A 13,987-nucleotide genomic window follows, 5' to 3' on the forward strand; every position below is an offset into this window, starting at 1 on the left:
AGAAACTCATACAGGTTTGCAAAGACATGAGGATGAGTAAATTATTACAATTCGAGTTAGAATCATTTTATTATGTGAGAACAAGTGACAAGCAACTAGCAGTAATTTATGTGACCCTGGACCACAAAACCAGTCTTAAGTGTCATTTTTGTTCTTTTCGAAATTGAGATATATACATCATTTGAAAGCTGAATAAATCAGCTTTCCATTGATGTGTAGTTTATTAGGATCCGATCCGTCTGAGATGCAACTATTTGAAAATCTGGAATCTGAGGGAGCAAAAAATAAATAAAAAATCTAAATATTGAGAAAATCATCTTTTAAGTTGTCCAGATGAAGTTCTTAGCAATGCATATCACCAATCAAAAATTAGGCTTTGATATATTTATGGTAGGAAATTCACTAAATATCTTCATGGAACATGATCTTAATAGCCTAATGACTTTTGGCATAAAAAAAAGTATAATTTTGACCCATACAATGTTTTTTTTCAGAGACTTGACTGCTTTTGTGCTCCAGGGTCACATCTATGAAATCTGTTTGTCATACAGATAAACTCTCGTTATTCAAAAATATTTGACCACATGACACTGCTGTTGTCCCATGAGGATCATGTGCTCCAAAGCACTGTGTCTTTAAAAAAGTTATCAATTGTTCTCAAACATGTCTGTGCACAGACAGTATTTCCCAGATGAGGAGGACGAGAAGGGATTAGCCAAAGCGCTCATGCGTCTGCAGGACACGTATAAACGGGACTCGGAAAGTTTCTCCAAAGACAGTACTCTGGTAACTCCAACTCTTCTCATTTCATACAAGGCTCCTATTCCTAGTGATAGCAGTTAAAGAGGCAGTGATACACTGAGACCGTCAAATGGGAACAAATCAAAATAATGTTTTTAAAGCATGTGTTTATTTTATCATTTGGACTTTTGTGTAACTTTCTAATCAGAACGCAGCCTTGATTTGGGATTGGGGCCAAGCACTAGGTATGTAGGCACCTGTTGTATCTGTTAGTTTAATGTCCTTTCTCCTCCTCCTTTGCTCTTGAGTCAATGGCAGCCCATAGAAGTGCTTGCAGGCAAGTTATGAAATTTGGCACAGTCTCGGCATGAACCACAGCAAATTTGGAGCCTCTAACTGAATCCCTCTTGTGCCACCAACTGTCCAAATATGCACTTTGTTTATACTAAAAACCTCAAGATGTCTCAAGATGATTTGATTGCATTGACTTAATTTTCCATTTCAGTTGCACTTTTTTGAACTCCTCCTAGACTATCGGTCCAATTTTTGTGAAACTCAAACCAGATCATCTTGAGGCCATGCCAAAAACATGGTCAAATCCAAGTTGATTAGTCAAAACTGTCTGTGAATAACGCTTGAACAAATTTGATACATCTGCTGGATTTGAGGCTATATCTCAGTGTATTCAAACCGAACTTGGTGTGTGATATGACATCCATGACCTGGGGGTGTAAACTTTTGAATTACAGTTTGCTTCAGAAGTTAAATTAATGTCATCAAGCATATTCTGCAAGATGCACATAAACTATAAGTGGAACTGTTTGTACCCGAGTGCTTCATGTTAATTGTCCTCAAAAAAGTAGAGATTTAACAAAGAGATTGTTAGTTAATTGTTAGCTTTAAAATCCAGATAAAACTGAAGTTTTACTCAAATTCATCTTTTTTTATGGAAAATTTTATTATTTATTAAACATCTGTTTTTATCATTCATTTTTCGAGCATTCATGTGCCCTCATAATTTTTAATCAAATCATTTCCCCTCCTCGCAATTCCAGTTTTTTCTTTAGTTTAATTTTAAGGACTAAATAACTAAAACTAAACAAAGTGATGATAAAATCTAAAACGTAATAAATATATAGACAAAATAAAAATGCTCAAAATACTAAAACTTTCAAATTAATGAAAGCATTTATTGTGTGAAATAAGTACTGGCTGAAATATGGAAATAAGTGAGAAAAAAACAAAAACAAAACAACCTGTGTGTGTGTGTGTGTGTGTGTGTGTGTGTGTAATGATTTCAGCTAGTTGGCAAGAAAATATTTCGTTTTTTTCATTAAGTTGAAATAATAAAGTAATTAAGATTAAGTAAATGGACACTGAAATTGAATTTAATAAGCACTATATAGAGAAAAACTATGTAGAGAAAGACTACAAATAATGACAACAGTAAACAGAATGTATATAAAGTATTTTTGTGTGACTGTTGTACAGTTTGACATGTGACGGGGCTAATGGCTGGGATCTCTCATTATCTTTTGATGACACTAGATGATCATTATGAAATGTAAAAGCCACATAAAGGCACAGGAACTCTCATCTGTATATTTGTAGCAATAGACCACAATACATTGTATGGGTCAAAATGATCCATTTCTCTTGTTTGCCAAAAATCATTAGGATATTATGTAAAGATCATGTTCCATGAAGATATTTTGTAAATTTCCTATTGTAAATATATTAAAACTTCATTTTTGATCAGTAATATGCATTGCTAAAAACTTAATTTGGACATCTTTAAAGTCGATTTTTTTTTCAATATTTAGTTTTTACTTTGCACTCTCAAATTCAAATAGTTGTATCTCAGACAAATATTGTCCTCCTAACAAACCATACATCATTGGGAAGATTATTTTTCAGCTTTCAGATGATGAATACATCTCAGTTTATTAAAAATGTAACCCTTATGACAGGTTTTGTGCTCGAGAGTCACAAATATGGGCCATTCTACAGAATTGGTGCAAACTTCTGTCCCACAACCAAACAACCCATTTAAAAAGCATTTAAGAATCCAAATTTTAGATGTTTACGAAGATCTATTGAAACACACACACATATATATATATATATAAATAATATCCTAAATTTGGGAGGTGGCTGTCTCTAACCGTATCCCCCAAATTTCAGCTCATGAATATTGAATATTGAAATAATTTGTGCATTTTTATGTGTTCAACTGTTCAGAACTGCGCTAGCAAATCATGGGCTGATTAGCATCTGTTAGCAAGGTTCAAAAGTATCTAAAATTGTCACTACCTAAAAGTGTGTGTTATTCCCATAAACGGTCACGACCGAAACATGTCATCATTGTTCCGGGAGTAACGAAAGGGAACACATAATCCTACAGTTATGCGACATTTTTAGGATGTGAGTTAAAATTCTGTAATGTGATGTGGTCGATACCAAAGCATTACTATAACTACTGAAAATGTGCAGTCTGTATGGAAACAGGGGTCTGTCAAAAATAAAATAGATTGAATTATCAAGATGCTATGATAGTGTTTGGTTCAATGCATATTCAAACTAATGAACCCTTAATTTTGAAATCAGTATGATCAACTTTATGCCTTTAACAAGGATAGATTGGGTTCAGAACAGAACAAATCTCATAAAGAACACTTGAAATACTGTTAAAATTGATTTACCTCTAAAAACTTTTTAATAAAATAGCAAAACATATATTTACAAGGTAGATGTAGACAAAATCATAATGTCAGTATAGATATAGAAATATTCCAAAACTTTCTGAAAAAGCCGTTCGTCTTAGTTTACAAAATTGAGATTTATAAATTATGAATAAATCATCTCTCCAGTGATGTGTGGTTTGTTAGGATCGTACAATATTCGGCTGAGATGCAACTATTTAAAAATCTGGAATCTGAGGGAGGAAAAAAATCTAAATATTGAGAAAATCATCTTTAAAGTTGTTCAGATGAAGTTCTTTGCAATGCATGTTACTAATCAAACATGAAGTTTTGATACAGTGGGAAATTTACTAAATATCTTCATGGAACATGATCTTTACTTAATATCTTAATGATATTTGGCATAAAAAAATTATAATCTTGACTCATACAATGTATTGTTGTCTATTGCTACAAATACACCCCAGAGACTTAAGACTGCTTCTGTGCTGCAGGGACACAGATGAGAATTAACTGCACAATTTCTAGAAATGTGTACCTTAGATATTATACAATTCGTTTTTTTCAAGATGTTTCCAGCTCTGACTTTGAATCAGTTCTGTAGAGTGGCCCATTTATATTACATGGAATCCAAGAAAAATATCTGATGGGGATTTTTTTATGTTTTGCTGTATTTCTCAACCTTTGAGAATTGCATATCCTGTGCTGTGCATGCACGTGCAGATCCCAGCCACCAGAGGGCAGGAGCAAACCTGCACTACTTTACTGTCTAAAGAGCTGAGGGACCGGGGTCAGCAGGAGCCCGCAGAGGAGAGGCCCATTCAGCTGGACACTTATGAGCGGCCCAAAGACCACCTGCCCGAGAGAGAGGTGTACGAGGCCCTCTGCAGGGGAGCGGGAGTCAAAATGGTGAGCGCAGCTTACATCCCAAATGCACAATGAGGGAATCTATTGCCCTTTTCACTTCATTGCTTTTGTAAGCCTCATCATTTTGAGTCTTATTTCAGACAGGTTTCTTCTGCTCACAAGGACTGCATTTATTTAATTAAACATGCAGTAAAAATAGGGAAATATTATTACTCTTCAGAATAACTGTTTTCAGTGTGAATATATTTTAAAATATAATTTATTTCTGTGATCAAAGCTGTATTTTCAGCATCATTCCTCCAGACTTCAGTGTCACATGATCTTCAGAAATCAGAATAATATACTGATTTGCTGCGTTTCTGTTTTATTATCAATGTTGAATACAGTTGTTTTTTTTAATAATTTTGTGGAAGCTGTAATACACAGCTGTTCATAGGTTTGGGGTATGCATGATTTTTTTAAGGAGTTGAATAATTTGATCCAAAGTGACAGTAAAGATATTTAAAATGATGCAAAAGTGCTGTGTGCAGCTAAAACTGTTTTCAACACCAATAATAATAAAAATAATTGTCAATAAGTTTAAATGATAATATTTCACTATTTTATTTCAAAGACAAATGCTATTGTTTGTAAAGAGATTGTTTTAGGTTTAGATTCGTAAACCCTCCCCAACCAACCCAAAACAGACTGTCTGTTATAGATAATAATAAAAAAACAAAAAAAACAAAGATGCGATAGTTGAATAATGACAACAACAAAGTAATTAAGATGCTAAAATCACGTCTAATACAGTGTCAGTTCACTGTGATGAACAACATAACCCCTACATAAGGCAGGGCTGAGAAGAAGACGTCACAATAACAATATAAAGCCCATTACACCACAGGAAGTAGATTTATATCAGAGAAATATGATGAAAACACAAAAGAGAATTTAGGGAATCCTGTAATTGAATATGTAATCTTTTCCCAGTGTAGGTATAACATCAAATCCTGATTTTTTTTTAATTTCAGATGAGTGTTTGCAAAATAGAAAACAGAAATTAATTTATCTCAATAAATAAATACATGTAAATATAAAAATCATCCTAAATAAGGTAGGCTGTTATAAAAAAGTTTTTCCGTTTTTTTTTTCTCCCTCTCTTAATTTCCCGACCGACTCAAAAGAGGCGTAGCCGCCTGTTCTGCCGCTATCAGGATGGCAACAGGAGCCCGCGTCTGCTGCTCAAGCCCATGAAGGAGGAGGACGAGTGGGACAGTCCTCATATCATACGCTTTCTGGACGCCCTCTCTGATGAAGAGATCGAGAAGATCAAGGAGCTTGCCAAACCTAAGGTGACTGACGGACAGATGTGACCCTGGAGCACAAAATATATGGAGCCAAAAGAGTCTCAATAAAGATAAATGCACACACTACATTCACATATGCACATATGGGATTCATAAATACACACACTGTTGTCATTGTCACACAAATGCGCACAAAATTCACAAATGCACACACAAAATTTAAAAAGCAAAAAGATTTACAAATGCAACAAAATTCAGAAATACACACACAATTCAGAAATACACACACAATTCAGAAATACAAACAAAATTTACAAATGCGCTCAAGATTCACAAATGCACAGGACAAGATTCAGAAATGTATTTCTGATGCACACACACATATTTCTTGATTTACAAACTGCTTGCGGTCTGTGAACTTCACTGCATTTTTTTAAACAAGAAATTTCTGAACGAATAGGCTGTTCCCAGAGTGCTGTATCAAGGCACCTCAGTGGGAAGTCTGGGAAGGAAAAAGTGTGGCAAAAAACGCTGCACAACGAGAAGAGGTGACCGGACCCTGAGGAAGATTGTGGAGAAGGACCGATTCCAGACCTTGGGGGACCTGCGGAAGCAGTGGACTGAGTCTGGAGTAGAAACATCCAGAGCCACCGTGCACAGGCGTGTGCAGGAAATGGGCTACAGAGAAGCAGCACTGGACTGTTGCTCAGTGGTCCGAAGTACTTTTTTCGGATGAAAGCTAATTTTGCATGTCATTCGGAAATCAAGGTGCCAGAGTCTGGAGGAAGACTGGGGAGAAGGAAATGCCAAAATGCCTGAAGTCCAGTGTCTAGTACCCACAGTCAGTGATGGTCTGGGGTGCCATGTCAGCTGCTGGTGTTGGTCCACTGTGTTTTATCAAGGGCAGGGTCAATGCAGCTAGCTATCAGGAGGTTTTGGAGCACTTCATGCTTCCATCTGCTGAAAAGCTTTATGGAGATGAAGATTTCGTTTTTCAGCACGACCTAGCACCTGCTCACAGTGCCAAAACCACTGGTAAATGGTTTACTGACCATGGTATTACTGTGCTCAATTGGCCTGCCAACTCTCCTGACCTGAACCCCATAGAGAATCTGTGGGATATTGTGAAGAGAAAGTTGAGAGACGCAAGACCCAACACTCTGGATGAGCTTAAGGCCACTATCGAAGCATCCTGGGCCTCCATAACACCTCAGCAGTGCCACAGGCTGATTGCCTACATGCCACGCCGCATTGAAGCAGTCATTTCTGCAAAAGGATTCCCGACCAAGTATTGAGTGCATAACTGAACATAATTATTTGAAGGTTGACTTTTTTTGTATTAAAAACACTTTTCTTTTATTGGTCGGATGAAATATGCTAATTTTTTGAGACCGGCATTTTGGGTTTTCATGAGCTGTATGCCAAAATCATCAGTATTAAAACAATAAAAGACCTGAAATATTTCAGTTGGTGTGCAATGAATCTAAAATATATGAAAGTTTCATTTTTATCATTACATTATGGAAAATAATGAACTTTATCACAATATGCTAATTTTTTGAGAAGGACCTGTATTTGCAATATAAAGAACATGACAGTACATATGCATGAATATTGGTGGGCAAGGAATCGTGTTCCTAATTGCTGATATATAGAACAACATCACTCTTGATCATTTCATTGAATATCCAGCAAAAAATAAGCATATGATGATATGCCTTTACTGTGATGTAAATGGTTTCATTCTGTGATTTGGTCATAGCTCTCACCTGTAAGTAATGCATGAAGAAGTGTTTTGAATGCAGCTGTTGAACAGAATTTTGTCATTATCTTCTTGTTTTCTGGTGTGTCTGCAGCGCATGGTTAGATGGGGAAGACGATCCAGTGATCGCTCGGGTCAATCAGAGAATAGAGGACATCACTGGATTAACTGTAGACACTGCAGAACTTCTACAGGTCACTCATCCTAAATACTCCAGAACATCACACATGCAAGCCGGGGTCTCCATAGGCTTTAGTCTCATGCCCGAGAATGTGATATGATGTAATATAATATAATATGATAGGGATGCACGATATTGGATTTTTGCAGATATCCGATATGCCGATATTTTTTTTCAACTCATTTTAGCCGATACCGAATATTTTAAATTTGAGTTAGTTTTTAACTTATTTGTTAAAATAAAATAAACAGTAATTAAGTTTTTTTTACAGTATATTAAAGCTTTGAAAATAATTATAGATAAACTATATAGCAATCGGTGCATCCCCCCCGCCCCTCCCCCCTCCAGAAAGATGCAGTGTTAACCCTAACATTTTATTTTTAGATTTAATATTTGTAGATGGTCATATCACTAGCACACCCTGAGCACATGTGAGTTGACATATTCCTCTCATTGGCTAGACATATGGACATAATTTTTCATATGGGGCCGATGCCAATATTTACATTTAAAGCCATTATCGGCCGATTACGATATCAGTACAATAATTCCATCCCTGTAATACAGTATAATACAATAGGGTAGAATGTACTTCTCAAATGAATAATAATGCCATTATTAAAACTAAATTTCAGAAATAATCACAATTTTCTGGTAACAGTAAATGTGTTGTGCAGTACTTTGTTTCCCAAAAAATTAAAAGGAATTGTTACATTTTCATTTGATTTACATTGAAAAGTTTTAAATTAAATTAATAATACAAGTAGTGCTGTCAAACGATTAATCGCGATCAAAAGTTTTTGTTTAAATAATATATACATGTGTACTGTGTATATTTATTATGTATATATAAATGCACACACATGCATGTATATATATATATCAGAAAGAAATATATAAATATATTTATATACAATATAAATATATACATGTAAATATTTTTTTAAATACATAATAAATATACACAGTACACACACATTATGTAAACAAAAACTTATTTTGGATGCGATTAATTATTTTACAATTATTAATTATTAATTAATATAATACATTTTAGAGACAGTATTTCATATTATATAATAATAGTGTAGTGTATTTAGAGTAATACACATTACAATATCAGCAATAAAATTATGTACAAAATATTTGTCAGTTAAGAATTTGGATATTAATATTATGTCATACCACCATGTTCATTATTTACACTTTAGTCTGGGGACCAATTCTCACTATTAACTAACTATTAGCTATGACTTTTGCCCTAATAAATTTCTAATTTGATGTCTATTAATAGTAAGTTAGTTGTTAAGTTTAGATGTGGGTTGGATCTAAAATATGATCATGCAGAATAAGGCATTAACATAGTTTGTAAGTAATAATAAACAGCAGATATGCTAGTAAAAATGCATGCTAGTTAATAGTGAGAAATGGTTCTTGATATAAAGCTACAGATTTTTGATGCACATGATTTACTTCACACCCAGTGCTTATGTGAATAGTGAATTGTGACTGTAACTGAATTTGTGTGAAAAGGGTTTTCTTATAACTTCTGTTCAATCATAGGTGGCTAACTATGGCGTTGGAGGTCAATATGAGCCACATTATGATTTCTCAAGGGTAAGAGCTTTGTGCATGAACTACATCATTCCTTCAGTTATGTGGCATGATATTTTGCACCAGAACAATCAGTGGCATGTGCATGAAGAAATATTAGTGACAGTTTTCATTTAAAAAACAATGCAGTGTCATTTTGATATTTCTCTTATAATTAAGAAAACATTTATATCAGTGGGGCATTTTTACTGTCAGTTGACACACAATATCAGTTTCTTAACTTTTTCCATATTTTGTCTGTAAACCAAAAATAATATAATGTAATATAATTAAAAACCTTAATATAGAGTCTATGAAATCTCCATTTTATTTATAAATAACAGAAGCATGGAAGTGGACAAGGCCAAAATAAACCAAATTATTATTGAAAGTTTTATTCTAATTAATAATGTTTTATGTGGGGTATAATGTGTCACTTAATGGAAAATATCCCATTTTAAAATGTGTCCAAGGGTATGTTTACACGACTTTGCCCATTTTGCATTTTTTAAAGGTTTGCATGCAGATGATAATGTTGTTTAAATGATCCCTGTTCACACGGATCCACGAAAATGACTAAAACAACTATATTTTTCATGCCAGGCCATTAGATGGTTGATGTCACTTTGTAAAGAAACACTACGCACATACACATTCCTGTAGACCCAACACGTAATGTGCATGATGTCACTGTTTTTACAAATTTGCATTTTTGTAGTTTACACAGAGATGATAATGCCATTTTCAAATAATAGCATTTTTGTAGTTTACACAGAAATTATAATGCCATCGTTTTCACAAATTAGCATTTTTGTAGTTTACGCAGATGATAATGCCATCATTTTCACAAATTAGCATTTTTGTAGTTTACGCAGAAATTATAATGCCAGTTTTCACAAATTAGCATTTTTGTAGTTTACACAGATGATAATGCCATCGTTTTCACAAATTAGCATTTTTGTAGTTTATGCAGAAAATGTAATGCCATCGTTTTCACAAATTAGCATTTTTGTAGTTTACGCAGATGATAATTCCATCGTTTTCACAAATTAGCATTTTTGTAGTTTACGCAGATGATAATGCCATCGTTTTCACAAATTAGCATTTTTGTAGTTTACGCAGATGATAATTCCATCGTTTTCACAAATTAGCATTTTTGTAGTTTACGCAGATGATAATTCCATCGTTTTCACAAATTAGCATTTTTGTAGTTTACGCAGAAATTATAATGCCATCGTTTTGACAAATTAGCATTTTTGTAGTTTACGCAGATGATAATTCCATCGTTTTCACAAATTAGCATTTTTGTAGTTTACGCAGATGATAATGCCATCGTTTTCACAAATTAGCATTTTTGTAGTTTACGCAGAAAATATAATGCCATCGTTTTCACAAATTTGCATTTTTGTAGTTTACGCAGAAATAATGCCATCGTTTTTACAAATTTGCATTTTTGGAGTTTACGCAGATGATAATGCCATCGTTTTCACAAATTAGCATTTTTGTAGTTTACACAGATGATAATGCCATCGTTTTCACAAATTAGCATTTTTGTAGTTTACGCAGAAATTATAATGCCATCGTTTTGACAAATTAGCATTTTTGTAGTTTACGCAGAAAATATAATGCCATCGTTTTCACAAATTTGCATTTTTGTAGTTTACGCAGAAATAATGCCATCGTTTTTACAAATTTGCATTTTTGGAGTTTACGCAGATGATAATGCCATCGTTTTAAAAAAATTTGCACTTTTGAAACCTGTTTTCAAAATTAGCATTCTTCAGGCCCCCAAAACGCATGGAGTTTTCAGTATTTAGTTGAAAAATTATGTCGTGTAAACACCCCCTATTGTAAAAGGTTGGAATAGCAGCTGACAGTACACATTTTTATTGCTGATGGTAAGACATTTCCTGATAATGTCATAGGGATATTTATTGTTTTATGAAAATGGGAATGTATCAGGCACTTCATTAACCACTGGAGCCAAAGTATTTTCTTAAAAAAATATGTTAAATTGAGTACATGTTTGTAAATTGATTTGATGCCTAACACTTGTCATATTGAAGATAAAGTAATGTTGCCTCAGAGGCGGAGATATTCACAACTTCCGTTTAGTCTGGTTTAAAAGTTACAAACGTCTGTTGCAGCGTCCTTTTGACAGCAACCTCAAGGTTGATGGAAATAGACTTGCCACCTATCTGAACGTACGTATACGTATGTATACGTAAGTTATGTATACGTAAGTACATGTGTTGTGCTTCTGCTCCTCTGCCTGTCTTTACTCTAAAATTTTATCTTCATAGAAAGATGAACCTGATGCTTTCAAATCATTAGGCACTGCAAATCGTGTGGCTACTTTATAAAATTATGTAAGTATGTGTATCCCGTGGTGCCTGGCGTCTGGGCATCTTGCTGTAAAAAAGTTTGCGAACCTCTTCACTACACTTGCACTTTTAAGACCATTGTGCATATTTTGTGACAATATAATATCTCTAAATGGCCCTCTTGAGCAGATGCATTAAATTCATAGTGTTTCATTGTACATTAAAATGAAAACAGTGATAAAAATAAAAGACTCCCTCTCTACTTAAAAACAGGAAAAAATATATATATATGTCACGGAGCGCGCGCCTATCACTGAGTGCGCGCCTTCACCTCTCTCCAGTCTCATTCGCTCCTTGTCACCTGAGTTCTAGGACTGCAATTCCCATCTTTCCCTTCTGCTATCATTAGTTCCCAGCCCTGTCTGGTTTTCCCATCAGCATCATCATATCCACCTGTTAATCATTATCCGACCTTTATCTGGACTGCCTGGTTCTGTGTTTCTCTGTGAAGTGTTGTTTGGCCACGCTGCATGTTGCTTCGTGTTTCCTTAGTGTTTTATGCTCTGTGCATCCTTGGTTCGTTACCTGCTTCAATAAAGTCCTGCAGATGGATCCGACTGCCTTTACTTCATCATTACAATATATAATAACTCCAAATTGGTTTCTTAGTATTTCTTCTGTTTCTAATTTACCTTTATTTTGGACAGAATTTTGCATTAGAAGTCATTTCAGTCAAATTACTCCCATATTCTGGATTATATAGTCTTTTTTTTTTTTTTTACAAAAATATGAAATGCTGATCATACCATGTTGTTCTGAAAGGAGGATGCGAATACTCTTTCTTCATTACAGATGAGTGATGTTGAGGCTGGTGGGGCGAACGTTTTCCCTGATTTTGGAGCCGCTATTTGGCCAAGAAAGGTACAGACAACCTTTTTAAACATTTCATAATAAAACATGCATGAAATCATTACATCAGTGATGATGGTACTGCAATCACTTTTTTTTGTTACATATTGTAGCTAAATGCTGTATATAATTTGTAGTAGATGCAGTGTAAGCAGTATTTTTTATTTTTTTGTAAATTTTATCACATTGATCAATCACCCTGATATGTAAATATTGGTATCAGCATCAAGTGTTGAGTTGATCATTTAATTAGGTCACAGATAATTTTTATGATCCAATTCTCACTATTAACTATAACTTTTGCCTCAAACTTCTAATTTGCTGCTTATTAATCATTAGAAAGCTAGTTCTTAGTTTAGATATGGGGTAGATTAAGGGATCCAAAATATGATCATGCTTTATAAGAACTAATAAACAGCCAATATGCTGGTAATATACATGCTAGTTAAGAGTGAGAATTGCTCCTTTAACTAAAGTGTTGTTATCAGTTATTTTTCAGATGTAGCATTTATTTGAGAAAGCTCCTGGCCTCTCTGTAGGGAACAGCAGTGTTCTGGTACAATCTCTTTAAGAGTGGAGAAGGAGACTTCAGAACCAGACACACTGCCTGTCCTGTTCTAGTGGGCAGTAAATGGGGTAAGTGAATTAAAAGCAGGCTCATCATGTGAAGTATTGTCTTTAAATACTGTGAATAGTTGCATTCATCGTATAAATCCCACGTTCTTCTGAGAGAGAACTACTACTCCTGTTGAAATGAACATGGCATAAGAAGTAGGTTGTTTGAAAGGCAATGAATGTCCATTCCTGTCTCATCCTCTCGTTTGTCAGTTTCAAACAAACTGACTGAAGTGGACTGACCTTGAGCTCGGTTCTAGCCACAGTGCCTCGAGTCTGCAAACGTATATGAGTTCCAGTCAGCACTCACTGCTGGGGTTTGTGAGCCATTCTGTGTTGGGGATTTCACTTTTATTTGGAATGTTTTCATTTACCCCTTAATTAACATTTCTTAGCCGGTTAAACTGGAATATCGTGTCATGTCAGAAATATCATGTTAATATAATGCATAAATTATTTTCCTGTTCTTCAGTGTTTATTTCATATTCTTATATGGTTTGCAATAAAATGTCTAAATATGAAGTCATGTTTCTTTGTCTGCCTTTTGAGGAGCTGTTTATGGATTATATATATACACTCATCTAAAGGAAAATTAGGAACATACTAATACTGTGTTTAACCCCCTACCCCTAATTCTACGTGGCATTGATTCAACAAGGTGCTGAAAGCATTCTTTAGAAATGTTGGCCCATATTGATAGGATAGCATCTTGCAGTTGGTGGAGATTTGTGGGATGCACAGTCTTCAACTGTCCAATTTTGGTGAGCTTGTGCAAATTGTAGCCTCTTTTTCCTATTTGTAGTGGAGGTGAGTGGTACCCGGTGGGGTCTTCTGCTGTTGTAGCCCATCCGCCTCAAGGTTGTGCGTGTTGTGGCTTCACAAATGCTTTGCTGCATACCTCGGTTGTAACGAGTGGTTATTTTAGTCAAAGTTGCTCTTCTATCAGCTTGAATCAGTCGGCCCATTCTCCTCTGACCTCTAGCATCAACAAGACATTTTTGTCA

The 13,987-nt window shown here is 34.8% G+C and overlaps 1 pseudogene; it reads left to right on the top strand.

The window, feature by feature from the left end:
• Window positions 1-663: 663 nt before the first annotated feature.
• On the top strand, window positions 664-13,027 carry LOC132116840 (prolyl 4-hydroxylase subunit alpha-2-like; annotated as a pseudogene).
• The last annotated feature ends 960 nt before the right edge of the window (window positions 13,028-13,987 follow it).

Source organism: Carassius carassius, chromosome 36 (genome assembly GCF_963082965.1).
Source record: "Carassius carassius chromosome 36, fCarCar2.1, whole genome shotgun sequence".
Lineage (NCBI taxonomy): Eukaryota > Metazoa > Chordata > Actinopteri > Cypriniformes > Cyprinidae > Carassius > Carassius carassius.